A 15000-nucleotide genomic window follows, 5' to 3' on the forward strand; every position below is an offset into this window, starting at 1 on the left:
TAGAAGGTAAGCAAGAGAGAGAGGAGCACAAAGCTGAGATTCTAACTTGGTATCTGTGAATACATCGTTGCCACTGAGCCAATCCATAGCGAAACGTAGTAAGCACGCTAGATTGTATTGTTTAATGTTTGGTAGGTTTACACCCCCTTGGCGCACCGATTGCGACATTTTTTTTAGACTTATCCTGGGGCGCTTACGGTTCCATATAAACTTGGAAAGCAAGGTATTAAGTAAAGAAAAGTCGGAGTTAGTGAGAAGAATGGGAGTCATTTGGAGAATATACAGGAGTTTCGGGAAGCTTGCCATTTTAAACAGGTTGCATCTCCCTAACATATTAAGGGGAAGGTTTTGCCATAGGCTAAGTTCAGTCCGTATTTTATGTATGATCGGGGTTATATTACGTGCATAGAGGGTGGAGAGATGTTGTGGTAGAGCCACTCCTAAAAAGGTGATATGTGAGGGGGCCCATCTAAACGGGAAGGGTCTAATCCAACCCAGTCTCGCCTGGCCAAATATGGCCAGGGCTTCAGACTTGGCAAAGTTAATGGAGAAGCCAGCAAAAGACGAAAATCTGTCAATTGCCTCTACCAATACAGGAAGGGAGCATTTAGGGTCAGAGGTACATATAAGTAGGTCATCTGCGAAGGCTATAACTTTGAGTTCGCGATCCCCAACAACAATGCCTCTAAACCCAGGTAGCAGTTGGATATAACGAATAAAAGGTTCCAAGGCCAAATTAAAAAGCAAAGGGGAGAGAGGGCATCCTTGTCTGGTGCCTCTCTCAAGAAAAAAGGAAGAGGAGGCCACATTATTAACTACCACCTGGGCCATCGGAGCAGTGCAGAGGGTCCGCATTAGACTACAGAAATTAGTGCCAAATTGCTGATGGGAGAGCACTCTAAAAAGGTGTGGCCAAGCGATTTTATCGAAGGCCTTTTCGGCGTCTAGATTAATAAGAATATTGTCTTCCAAATTATGAAGGCGGGTATGGGAAATAGCAGCTATCGCCGATCTAATACCTTGTACAGATTGTCTGCCTTTAATAAAGCCTAACTGGGCCGGGGAAATGAGATGAGGCAGACAAGACTGTAGACGGTTGGCCATTAGTTTGGTAAGCAATTTGAAGTCTTGGTTAAGAAGTGAGATAGGTGCACTTCATTTTCTATATTTTATCCATATACTGGGCACGAGCTGCCACCCATCAATTCATGGGGGGTGTCAAAATATTTTCTACTTAACTACAAATATTTTTTTCACTTAAGCACATTCATTATACTTCATCCTGTGTGTCATTTAGGATTAGCCTTGGCGCTATTCTCCATTTTTATTTTATATATATATATATATATATATATATATATATAGATGCAGGCCACAAGATTGCTCATTACAGATAATCCCTTATATAAAGGTCCATCTGTCGAGTTCTTTATGTGCTTGTTGGAATTGGCATTGATGAGAAACTAATTTTGGTACGATGGAAGTACAGGTTGAGTATCCCTTATCCAAAATGCTTGGGACCAGAGGTATTTTGGATATCGGATTTTTCCGTATTTTGGAATAATTGCATACCATAATGAGATATCATGGTGATGGGACCTAAGTCTAAGCACAGAATGCATTTATGTTACATATACACCTTATACACACAGCCTGAAGGTAATTTTAGCCAATATTTTTTATAACTTTGTGCATTAAACAAAGTGTGTCTACAGTCACACAATTCATTTATGTTTCATATACACCATATCCACACAGCCTGAAGGTCATTTAATACAATATTTTTAATAACTTTGTGTATTAAACAAAGTTTGTGTACATTGAACCATCAAAAAACAAAGGTTTCACTATCTCACTCTCACTCAAAAAAGTCCGTATTTCGGAATATTCCGTATTTCGGAATATTTGGATATGGGATACTCAACCTGTATATACCTACAAACGTCAGGCGATGGGGTCCAATCGTACGCCAATGCATTTATGTTTGTGGTTGAGCAACACCTGTTTTTTTCTAATCATGTTATTGCGGGAAAAGTGCTAGCTTTCTATAGATACATTGATGAATTGCTCATAGTCTGGGGTGGTTCAGGGACAGATTTTGTTTCCCTGATGACAAACCATAATGCCAGTGAGAGTCTGGTAAAATTTACTTACAATTTAGATACCGAGAATGTCATCTTCTTGGCTGTTTCTCTAACTAAAGTAGAAGGTAGACTGTTGCCATCCCTCTACACTAAACCTGCCGATAGGAATAATCTTCTCCTGGCTACCAGTGCACACCCAGTCTTCCTGAAAAATGCCCTACTTTATTCTCAGTTTCTGAGGGTGCTCAAAATTGGGTGGGGATACAGCAATTGGACAATATGTAGTCTAAATTTTTTTTTAAAGTTAGGGGACTTACAAAAAGCAAGGGCTAAGGCTTTAGCAGTGCCCCCTGAGTCTTCCACTTAAAACTAACAACAAAGGTGAGAGTCGGCATGTATGGTGCAATAGATATTCTCATATGAGCCCTTTTATTAATAAAAAAAGCTAAATCCCTGTTGCCCATAATCACGTCAGATAAAGACCTAGGAGTATTTAAACAGAAATCACTTATGACATGTTACCGTAGGGGTAAAAACTAGAGATGTGCACCGGAAATTTTTCGGGTTTTGTGTTTTGGTTTTGGATTCGGTTCCGCGGCCGTGTTTTGGATTCGGACGCGTTTTGGCAAAACCTCCCTGAAAATTTTTTGTCGGATTCGGGTGTGTTTTGGATTCGGGTGTTTTTTTTTACAAAAACCCCTCAAAAACAGCTTAAATCATAGAATTTGGGGGTCATTTTGATCCCATAGTATTATTAACCTCAATAACCATAATTTCCACTCATTTCCAGTCTATTCTGAACACCTCACACCTCACAATATTATTTTTAGTCCTAAAATTTGCACCGAGGTGTTAGGGTCTCCTGCCCTGTGCTGCCACGTCGTCATGGCAACCGGGAGACAAGTGCTAGCGGAGTGACCTGAGCGCAGCTGATACTCCGGTTCGGGTCTTTTGCTGTGCAGTGGTTATAGGCTCTGTGCATGGCAGGGGATCCGGTGCTGGTTTTTGTGCTCACAGTCTGTGAGGTCTGAGTGGGGCGTGGACAGCACCTGCTTTATAAGGCCTCTTCTCAGGGTAAGCAGATGCTGCTGAATCTTTGTTGGTTAGTCAGTTTCTGAAAGTTAGCCAGTACTGTGTAGCTTTGTATTTGTTTGTTGCTTACTGCAAATAGGCCTGGGGATTTGGTATTACACTCTGCCAATCCAGACCTAGCAGTAAGACTGGAGTCAGTCGTTTAGCTTGCTGGGGTTCTGTTACTACTCTGTGAACTTAGCAAGTTTGCGGCTGTATTCTAAGACTTGCCTGTCTAATCCTGTCTCACTTTGCTAGGTGTCAGGGGTCAGTTTAGTGGCAGTAAGCTGAACCTGTGCACTGCAAGTGAGAATTAGGATTGTGGAGACTCTCCTTGTGTCTATCATTCCATCTCTGACCAAGGAGTTTACTGCCACACCCGTTGGTAACCCTTTAGGGTTTTGCTGTTGCCCTTAGCAACAGCATTTCGGGTTCTCTACGTATTAAAACACAACATCTTGCTTTTCTCATCTGAGCAGTTCTAATACAAGGGAGATACCCAGTTCCTTAGCCTCTGGGCTTCTCTGTTCACTTTGTGTGTATTTTGTTACCCTATCACCTTCTGTGTACGTTATGTCATATTCCCCAGTCTGTCTGTAAGTCCATTTGTTTTGCATAACAGTTCAAACACCAGTACATTCCTGCAGGCACTGGAGTGCATAACAGTCCTGACACCAGTACTTTCCTGCAGGCACTGGTGTGCATAACATATTCAGCAACCTAATACTCCAGTTGAAATTTTGTGGGAATATGGAGCATACCCCTCAAAATACGTTGCAACAGGTGGTCGATCAGGTGCAGGTCCTGACTCGACAATTTAATGATTTGTCCATTAAAATGCACACCTCCCAGGCTGCTGGCGGAGCTCCCGCAGCAGCAGCACCTGCAGGGGTTAAGGAGCCGAAAGTAAATCTCCCGGATCGTTTTTCTGGAGATCGCTCGCAGTTCTTTTGTTTCAAGGAGAGCTGCAAGCTATACTTCCGACTTAGGCCTCAGTCTTCTGGGTCGGAGATTCAGCGGGTGGGCATAGTGATTTCCTTGCTACAAGGAGACCCACAGGTCTGGGCATATGGGTTGCAGCCTGACTGTCCGTCGCTTAAAAGTGTTGATGCTTTTTTTACGGCACTGGGCATGTTGTATGATGACCCTGACAAGACGGCCTCAGCCGAGGCTCAGATTTCGATCCTTAAGCAAGGGCGAAGGCCAGTTGAGGTTTACTGTACGGAGTTTCGGAGGTTGGCCCATGATACCCAGTGGAATGACCCAGCCCTGAGACACCAGTACCGAAGAGGTCTTTCTAACCAGATAAAGGACCAACTGGTACAATATCCCTTGCCTGATAGCTTGGATCAGCTCATGCAGTTATCCATCCGGGTGGATAGACGGCTGAGAGAGCGTAGGCTTGAAAGGGAGACTGAGATTTCCTTCCTTCCCAAGGGATCCTCAGACTCTGATGAATTTTCCGAGGAGCCTATGCAGATTGGGGCTACCCGCCTCTCCTCGCGTGAGAAGATGCGGAGGAGACAGCAGGGGTTGTGTTTGTACTGTGGGAATAAAGGTCATGTGGTAGTATCATGCCCAGAAAAGCCAGAAAACTTCAGGGCCTGAGGGTGATGGGAAATATCCTGTCAGGCCAGAAGTCAGAATTTCCCAAGAAGACTTTTATCATTCCGGTGACCTTGAAGATCCTCGGTCAAACTGTCAAGACTGAGGCCTTTGTGGACAGTGGGGCCGACGGGGTTTTTATGGACCGCCAATTCGCCCTGAAACACTCTGTTCCCTTAGTACCCTTGGCATCGGAAATTGAGATTTGTGGGTTAAACGGGGAACCATTATCCCAAGGTAAAATTACCTCTTGCACTAGCCAGATTTCTTTGTTTATTGGAGCCACACACTCTGAAAAATTGTCCTTTTATGTGACTGTCTGTACTTTTGCCCCATTGGTGTTGGGGTTACCCTGGTTAAGGGCCCACAATCCTCAATTTGACTGGGTCTCTGGGGAGATTCTTAGTTGGGGTACTGATTGTTTCAGGAGTTGCTTGAGCCTTCCAGTCAGGCTCTCGCAGCTAAGTTTGCCAGGATTGCCAGGGTGTTATGCAGATTTTGCGGACGTGTTCTCCAAAAAAGTTGCAGAGGTACTACCTCCCCATCGCCCCTATGACTGTGCCATTGATTTGTTGCCAAATGCTAAGCTTCCCAAGAGCAGGTTGTACTCCCTGTCACGTCCTGAGACTCAGGCTATGGCAGAGTACATTCAGGAGAACTTGGCTAAGGGATTTATCAGACCTTCACAGTCTCCAGTTGGGTCGGGGTTCTTCTTCGTGGGTAAAAAGGACGGTTCGTTGCGACCCTGCATCGACTTCAGGGAATTGAACCGTATCACGATTAAAAACTCATACCAACTGCCTCTCATTTCGGTCTTGTTTGACCAGCTTCGTACTGCCACCATTTTTTCTAAGATTGACCTACGCGGTGCGTACAATCTAATCCGAATAAGAGAGGGGGATGAATGGAAGACTGCCTTTAATACCCACTCAGGGCATTATGAATATTTGGTGATGCCTTTTGGGCTCTGTAATGCCCCGGCAGTCTTCCAGGATTTCATGAATGATGTGCTCAGGGAATATTTGGATAGATTCTTAGTTGTATACTTAGATGACATCCTAATCTTCTCCCATTCCCTGGAGGAACATCGGAAGCATGTACGCTTAGTCCTCCAGAAACTCAGAGACCACCGGCTTGGGGCGAAGCTGGAGAAGTGCGAATTTGAAGTTCAGCAAATCGCATTTCTAGGATATATTATCTCCCCAGAAGGTTTCCAAATGGAGGGTTCCAAGGTACAGGCAGTCCTGGATTGGGTGCAGCCCACTAGTTTGAAGGCGCTTCAGCGTTTCCTGGGCTTTGCGAATTTTTATAGACGATTTATCGCTGGATTTTCGTCTATAGTGGCGCCCTTGGTGGCACTCACTAAGAAAGGGGCGGATGTTGCTCACTGGTCTTGTGAGGCTAAAGCGGCTTTTGCCCGTCTCAAAAGGGCATTTGTTTCGGCCAAGGTGCTGCGACACCCAGATCCAGAGCGTCCTTTTGTGGTGGAGGTGGATGCCTCTGAGATGGGTATTGGGGCAGTGCTTTCTCAGATGGGAGTGTCTGATAATCGCCTTCATCCCTGTGCTTACTTTTCCCGTAAATTTTCGCCTGCCGAGATGAATTATGACGTGGGTAACCGGGAATTGTTGGCTATTAAGGATGCACTCGAGGAGTGGAGACACTGGCTTGAGGGGGCTAAGTTTGTGGTCTCAATTCTCACTGACCATAAGAATCTGGCATATTTAGAGTCAGCGAAGCGTCTCAATGCCAGGCAGGCACGATGGGCTTTGTTTTTTGCTCGCTTTAATTTTTTGATAACATATCGCCCTGGGTCAAAAAACATCAAGGCTGATGCGCTCTCGCGGAGTTTTGCTCCAATCCAGGAGACCACCGAGGAGCCGTTGCCCATTGTTTCCCCATCATGTATTAAAGTGGGCATTACCCAGGACCTCTTATCATTAGTCCTTAGAGCACAGGAGCAGGCTCCTCCAGACCTTCCGGTAGGTCTTTTGTTTGTGCCTCCTAGGTTAAGACAGCGAGTGTTCCTGGAATTCCATGCCAAGAAGTCTGCAGGTCACCCGGGTATTGCCAGAACTCGGGAGTTGCTATCTAGGGCGGTGTGGTGGCCCTCGGTGGCTAAGGATGTGGATCAGTGGGTTCGGGCATGTGACATCTGTGCCCGAAATAAGACTCCTAGAGGGGTTCCTGTTGGCCCATTACATCCACTCTCTATCCCATCTAAGCCATGGACCCACATTTCAATGGATTTTGTGGTGGACTTGCCCAAATCCTCGGGGATGACAGCCATCTGGGTTGTCGTTGACAGGTTTTCGAAGATGGCGCACTTCGTTCCACTGGTTGGGCTGCCATCGGCCAGACGCCTGTCTGAATTATTTATGCTGCATGTTGTGCGTCTCCACGGGTTGCCACTTGATGTGGTCTCTGACCGCGGATCCCAGTTTGTGGCCAAATTCTGGAGGGCATTTTGTTCCGATCTCCAGATTTCTGTCAGCTTGTCGTCGGGCTACCATCCGCAGTCTAATGGGCAGACTGAAAGGGTGAACCAGTCCTTGGAGCAGTTCCTCAGGTGTTATGTCTCCAAGTGTCAGACTGACTGGGTTGCTCATCTGTCCATGGCGGAGTTTGCCTATAACAACGCGGCTCACTCTGCTACAGGGATCTCTCCCTTCCTCTGTGTGTATGGGCATCATCCTAAGGCCAATTCTTTTGACCCCCTGGACTCCACGCCTGGTGGTTCCTCTGTGGTTTCGGTCCTTAGAGGTATTTGGCGGAAAGTGAAGAAAGCCCTTGTGTCTGTGTCATTAGTGACCAAAAGGGTTTTTGATAAGCGGAAAAGACCCTGCAGCTTCAAATTAGGAGACTTCGTCTGGTTGTCTACCAAGAATTTGAAGTTGAGACAGCCATCTCATAAGTTAGGCCCCCGGTTCATCGGCCCTTATAAGATCACCAGGGTTATCAATCCGGTGGCATTTCAGTTAGATCTGCCCCGTTCTTTGGGTATCAATAAAACATTTCATTGTTCCCTTTTAAAACGGGCGATTAGTAATCCTTCTTCCAGTGGAAGACCTTCCCCTCTTCTGATACGTGGCCAGAGGGAGTTTGTTGTTGAAAGGATTCTTGACTCCAAGGTGGTTCGGGGTCGGCTGTCATTTTTGGTGCACTGGAAGGGGTATGGCCCGGAGGAGCGGTCGTGGGTGCGCAGTTGTGATCTTCATGCCCCCAGACTGATACGCTCTTTCTTCTCGCAGTTCCCCGATAAACCCGGTGGTAGGGGTTCTTTGACCCCTCGTCAGAGGGGGGGTACTGTTAGGGTCTCCTGCTCTGTGCTGCCACGTCGTCATGGCAACCGGGAGACAAGTGCTAGCGGAGTGACCTGAGCGCAGCTGATACTCCGGTTCGGGTCTTTTGCTGTGCAGTGGTTATAGGCTCTGTGCATGGCAGGGGATCCGGTGCTGGTTTTTGTGCTCACAGTCTGTGAGGTCTGAGTGGGGCGTGGACAGCACCTGCTTTATAAGGCCTCTTCTCAGGGTAAGCAGATGCTGCTGAATCTTTGTTGGTTAGTCAGTTTCTGAAAGTTAGCCAGTACTGTGTAGCTTTGTATTTGTTTGTTGCTTACTGCAAATAGGCCTGGGGATTTGGTATTACACTCTGCCAATCCAGACCTAGCAGTAAGACTGGAGTCAGTCGTTTAGCTTGCTGGGGTTCTGTTACTACTCTGTGAACTTAGCAAGTTTGCGGCTGTATTCTAAGACTTGCCTGTCTAATCCTGTCTCACTTTGCTAGGTGTCAGGGGTCAGTTTAGTGGCAGTAAGCTGAACCTGTGCACTGCAAGTGAGAATTAGGATTGTGGAGACTCTCCTTGTGTCTATCATTCCATCTCTGACCAAGGAGTTTACTGCCACACCCGTTGGTAACCCTTTAGGGTTTTGCTGTTGCCCTTAGCAACAGCATTTCGGGTTCTCTACGTATTAAAACACAACATCTTGCTTTTCTCATCTGAGCAGTTCTAATACAAGGGAGATACCCAGTTCCTTAGCCTCTGGGCTTCTCTGTTCACTTTGTATGTATTTTGTTACCCTATCACCTTCTGTGTACGTTATGTCATATTCCCCAGTCTGTCTGTAAGTCCATTTGTTTTGCATAACAGTTCAAACACCAGTACATTCCTGCAGGCACTGGAGTGCATAACAGTCCTGACACCAGTACTTTCCTGCAGGCACTGGTGTGCATAACACGAGGTCGCTGGATGGCTAAGCTAAGCGACCCAAGTGGCCGACACAAACACCTGGCCCATCTAGGAGTGGCACTGCAGTGTCAGACAGGATGGCAGATTTAAAAAATAGTCCCCAAACAGCACATGATGCAGAGAAAAAAAGAGGTGCACCAAGGTCGCTGTGTGACTAAGCTAAGCGACCCAAGTGGCCGACACAAACACCTGGCCCATCTAGGAGTGCCACTGCAGTGTCAGACAGGATGGCAGATTAAAAAAAATAGTCCCCAAACAGCACATGATGCAAAGAAAAAAAGAGGCGCAATGAGGTAGCTGTGTGACTAACCTAAGCAACCCAAGTGGCCGACACAAACACCTGGCCCATCTAGGAGTGGCATTGCAGTGTCAGACAGGATGGTAGATTAAAAAAATAGTCCCCAAACAGCACATGATGAAAAGGAAAAAAGAGGTGCACCAAGGTCGCTGTGTGACTAAGCTAAGCGACCCAAGTGGCCGACACAAACACCTGGCCCATCTAGGAGTGGCACTGCAGTGTCAGACAGGATGGCAGATTTAAAAAATAGTCCCCAAACAGCACATGATGCAAAGAAAAAAAGAGGTGCAATGAGGTAGCTGTGTGACTTAGCTAAGCGACCCAAGTGGCCGACACAAACACCTGGCCCATCTAGGAGTGGCACTGCAGTTTTCTAGCGAGAGGATGAGTGCTTCCATCCTCATGTGAATCTGAACCACTAGCCATGAACATAGGCCAGGGCCTCAGCCGTTCCTTGCCACTCCGTGTCGTAAATGGCATATTGACAAGTTTACGCTTCTCATCAGACGCTTTTCATTTTGATTTTTGGGTCATTTTACTGAACTTTTGTTTTTTGGATTTTACATGCTCTCTACTATGACATTGGGCATCGGCCTTGGCAGACGACGTTGATGGCATTTCATCGTCTCGGCCATGACTAGTGGCAGCAGCTTCAGCACGAGGTGGAAGTGGATCTTGATCTTTCCCTATTTTACCCTCCACATTTTTGTTCTCCATTTTTTAATGTGTGGAATTATATGCCAGTAATATATCAATAGCAATAGCCTACTGTACCGTACTGCTATATATTATACACTGGTGGTCAGCAAAATTATGCACTGTCCTCCTACTATATATACTGCGCACAACTAAAATGCACCACAGGTATGGATGGATAGTATACTTGACGACACAGAGGTAGATAGAGCAGTGGCCTACTGTACCGTACTGCTATATATTATATACTGGTGGTCAGCAAAATTATGCAGTGTCCTCCTACTATATATACTGCGCACAACTAAAATGCACCACAGGTATGGATGGATAGTATACTTGACAACACAGAGGTAGGTAGAGCAGTGGCCTACTGTACCGTACTGCTATATATTATATACTGGTGGTCAGCAAAATTATGCACTGTACTCCTACTATATATACTGCGCACAACTAAAATGCACCACAGGTATGGATGGATAGTATACTTGACGACACAGAGGTAGGTAGAGCAGTGGACTACTGTACCGTACTGCTATATATTATATACTGGTGGTCAGCAAAATTCTGCACTGTACTCCTACTATATATACTGTGCACAACTAAAATGCACCACAGGTATGGATGGATAGTATACTTGACAACACAGAGGTAGGTAGAGCAGTGGCCTACTGTACCATACTGCTATATATTATATACTGGTGGTCAGCAAAATTATGCACTGTACTCCTACTATATATACTGCGCACAACTAAAATGCACCACAGGTATGGATGGATAGTATACTTGACGACACAGAGGTAGGTAGAGCAGTGGCCTACTGTACCATACTGCTATATATTATATACTGGTGGGCAGCAAAATTATGCACTGTCCTCCTACTATATATACTGCGCACAACAACTAAAATGCACCACAGGTATGGTTGGATAGTATACTTGACGACACAGAGGTAGGTAGAGCAGTGGACTACTGTACCGTACTGATATAATACTGGTGGTCACTGGTCAGCAAAGTTCTGCATTAGAAACTGTACAAAGGAGGGCAACTAAAATGGTGCATGGCCTACATCACAAAACATACCCAGAAAGACTAAGAAATCTCAATATGTATAGTTTGGAGCAGAGAAGGGAAAGGGGGGACATGATAGAAACTTTCAAATATATCAAGGGTTTCAACAAAGTCCAGGAAGGAAACATTCTCCAAATGAAGAGAAGCAAAAGGACACGAGGACATGCACTGAGACTGGAGGGGGGGAGGTTCAGGGGAAATTTGCGGAAAAATTATTTCACAGAACGGGTAGTGGACAAGTGGAATAGCCTCCCATCAGAGGTGGTAGAGGCTAAGACAGTAGAGCAATTTAAACTAGAGATGAGCGGGTTCGGTTTCTCTGAATCCGAACCCGCCCGAACTTCATGGTTTTTTTCACGGGTCCGAGCAGACTCGGATCCTCCCGCCTTGCTCGGTTAACCCGAGCGCGCCCGAACGTCATCATGACGCTGTCGGATTCTCGCGAGACTCGGATTCTATATAAGGAGCCGCGCGTCGCCGCCATTTTCACACGTGCATTGAGATTGATAGGGAGAGGACGTGGCTGGCGTCCTCTCCATTTAGATTAGAAGAGAGAGAGAGAGAGATTGACCTGATTTACTGGAGCTTAGGAGTACTGTAGAAGTGTAGAGAGTGCAGAGTTTACTAGTGACTGACCACAGTGACCACCAGACAGTGCAGTTTTATTTAATATATCCGTTCTCTGCCTGAAAAAAACGATACACACAGTGACTCAGTCACATACCATATCTGTGTGCACTGCTCAGCCCAGTGTGCTGCATCATCTATGTATATATATCTGACTGTGCTCAGCTCACACAGCTTATAATTGTGGGGGAGACTGGGGAGCACTGCAGTGCCAGTTATAGGTTATAGCAGGAGCCAGGAGTACATATTATATTAAAATTAAACAGTGCACACTTTTGCTGCAGGAGTGCCACTGCCAGTGTGACTGACCAGTGACCTGACCACACTGACCACCAGTATAGTTAGTAGTATACTATATTGTGATTGCCTGAAAAAGTTAAACACTCGTCGTGTGACTTCACTTGTGTGGTGTTTTTTTTTTATTCTATAAAAAACTCATTCTGCTGACAGACAGTGTCCAGCAGGTCCGTCATTATATAATATATACCTGTCCGGCTGCAGTAGTGATATATATATATTTTTTATATCATTATTTATCATCCAGTCGCAGCAGACACAGTACGGTAGTCCACGGCTGTAGCTACCTCTGTGTCGGCACTCGGCAGTCCGTCCATAATTGTATACCACCTACCCGTGGTTTTTTTTTCTTTCTTCTTTATACATACATACTACTACATCTCTTTATCAACCAGTCTATATTAGCAGCAGACACAGTACTGTACGGTAGTTCACGGCTGTAGCTACCTCTGTGTCGGCACTCGGCAGTCCGTCCATAATTGTATACCACCTACCCGTGGTTTTTTTTTCTTTCTTCTTTATACATACATACTACTACATCTCTTTATCAACCAGTCTATATTAGCAGCAGACACAGTACAGTACGGTAGTCCACGGCTGTAGCTACCTCTGTGTCGGCACTCGGCAGTCCGTCCATAATTGTATACTAGTATCCATCCATCTCCATTGTTTACCTGAGGTGCCTTTTAGTTGTGCCTATTAAAATATGGAGAACAAAAATGTTGAGGTTCCAAAATTAGGGAAAGATCAAGATCCACTTCCACCTCGTGCTGAAGCTGCTGCCACTAGTCATGGCCGAGACGATGAAATGCCAGCAACGTCGTCTGCCAAGGCCGATGCCCAATGTCATAGTACAGAGCATGTCAAATCCAAAACACCAAATATCAGTAAAAAAAGGAATCCAAAACCTAAAATAAAATTGTCGGAGGAGAAGCGTAAACTTGCCAATATGCCATTTACCACACGGAGTGGCAAGGAACGGCTGAGGCCCTGGCCTATGTTCATGGCTAGTGGTTCAGCTTCACATGAGGATGGAGGCACTCAGCCTCTCGCTAGAAAAATGAAAAGACTCAAGCTGGCAAAAGCAGTAGCACCGCAAAGAACTGTGCGTTCTTCGAAATCCCAAATCCACAAGGAGAGTCCAATTGTGTCGGTTGCGATGCCTGACCTTCCCAACACTGGACGTGAAGAGCATGCGCCTTCCACCATTTGCACGCCCCCTGCAAGTGCTGGAAGGAGCACCCGCAGTCCAGTTCCTGATAGTCAGATTGAAGATGTCAGTGTTGAAGTACACCAGGATGAGGAGGATATGGGTGTTGCTGGCGCTGGGGAGGAAATTGACCAGGAGGATTCTGATGGTGAGGTGGTTTGTTTAAGTCAGGCACCCGGGGAGACACCTGTTGTCCGTGGGAGGAATATGGCCGTTGACATGCCTGGTGAAAATACCAAAAAAATCAGCTCTTCGGTGTGGAGGTATTTCAACAGAAATGCGGACAACAGGTGTCAAGCCGTGTGTTCCCTTTGTCAAGCTGTAATAAGTAGGGGTAAGGACGTTAACCACCTCGGAACATCCTCCCTTATACGTCACCTGCAGCGCATTCATAATAAGTCAGTGACAAGTTCAAAAACTTTGGGTGACAGCGGAAGCAGTCCACTGACCAGTAAATCCCTTCCTCTTGTAACCAAGCTCACGCAAACCACCCCACCAACTCCCTCAGTGTCAATTTCCTCCTTCCCCAGGAATGCCAATAGTCCTGCAGGCCATGTCACTGGCAATTCTGATGATTCCTCTCCTGCCTGGGATTCCTCCGATGCATCCTTGCGTGTAACGCCTACTGCTGCTGGCGCTGCTGTTGTTGCTGCTGGGAGTCGATGGTCATCCCAGAGGGGAAGTCGTAAGACCACTTTTACTACTTCCACCAAGCAATTGACTGTCCAACAGTCCTTTGCGAGGAAGATGAAATATCACAGCAGTCATCCTACTGCAAAGCGGATAACTGAGGCCTTGGCATCCTGGGTGGTGAGAAACGTGGTTCCGGTATCCATCATTACTGCAGAGCCAACTAGAGACTTGTTGGAGGTACTGTGTCCCCGGTACCAAATACCATCTAGGTTCCATTTCTCTAGGCAGGCGATACCGAAAATGTACACAGACCTCAGAAAAAGAGTCACCAGTGTCCTAAAAAATGCAGCTGTACCCAATGTCCACTTAACCACGGACATGTGGACAAGTGGAGCAGGGCAGGGTCAGGACTATATGACTGTGACAGCCCACTGGGTAGATGTATGGACTCCCGCCGCAAGAACAGCAGCGGCGGCACCAGTAGCAGCATCTCGCAAACGCCAACTCTTTCCTAGGCAGGCTACGCTTTGTATCACCGCTTTCCAGAATACGCACACAGCTGAAAACCTCTTACGGCAACTGAGGAAGATCATCGCGGAATGGCTTACCCCAATTGGACTCTCCTGTGGATTTGTGGCATCGGACAACGCCAGCAATATTGTGTGTGCATTAAATATGGGCAAATTCCAGCACGTCCCATGTTTTGCACATACCTTGAATTTGGTGGTGCAGAATTATTTAAAAAACGACAGGGGCGTGCAAGAGATGCTGTCGGTGGCCAGAAGAATTGCGGGACACTTTCGGCGTACAGGCACCACGTACAGAAGACTGGAGCACCACCAAAAACTACTGAACCTGCCCTGCCATCATCTGAAGCAAGAAGTGGTAACGAGGTGGAATTCAACCCTCTATATGCTTCAGAGGTTGGAGGAGCAGCAAAAGGCCATTCAAGCCTATACAATTGAGCACGATATAGGAGGTGGAATGCACCTGTCTCAAGCGCAGTGGAGAATGATTTCAACGTTGTGCAAGGTTCTGCTGCCCTTTGAACTTGCCACACGTGAAGTCAGTTCAGACACTGCCAGCCTGAGTCAGGTCATTCCCCTCATCAGGCTTTTGCAGAAGAAGCTGGAGACATTGAAGGAGGAGCTAACACGGAGCG

This window comes from Pseudophryne corroboree, chromosome 4 (assembly GCF_028390025.1).
Source record: "Pseudophryne corroboree isolate aPseCor3 chromosome 4, aPseCor3.hap2, whole genome shotgun sequence".
Taxonomy (NCBI): domain Eukaryota; kingdom Metazoa; phylum Chordata; class Amphibia; order Anura; family Myobatrachidae; genus Pseudophryne; species Pseudophryne corroboree.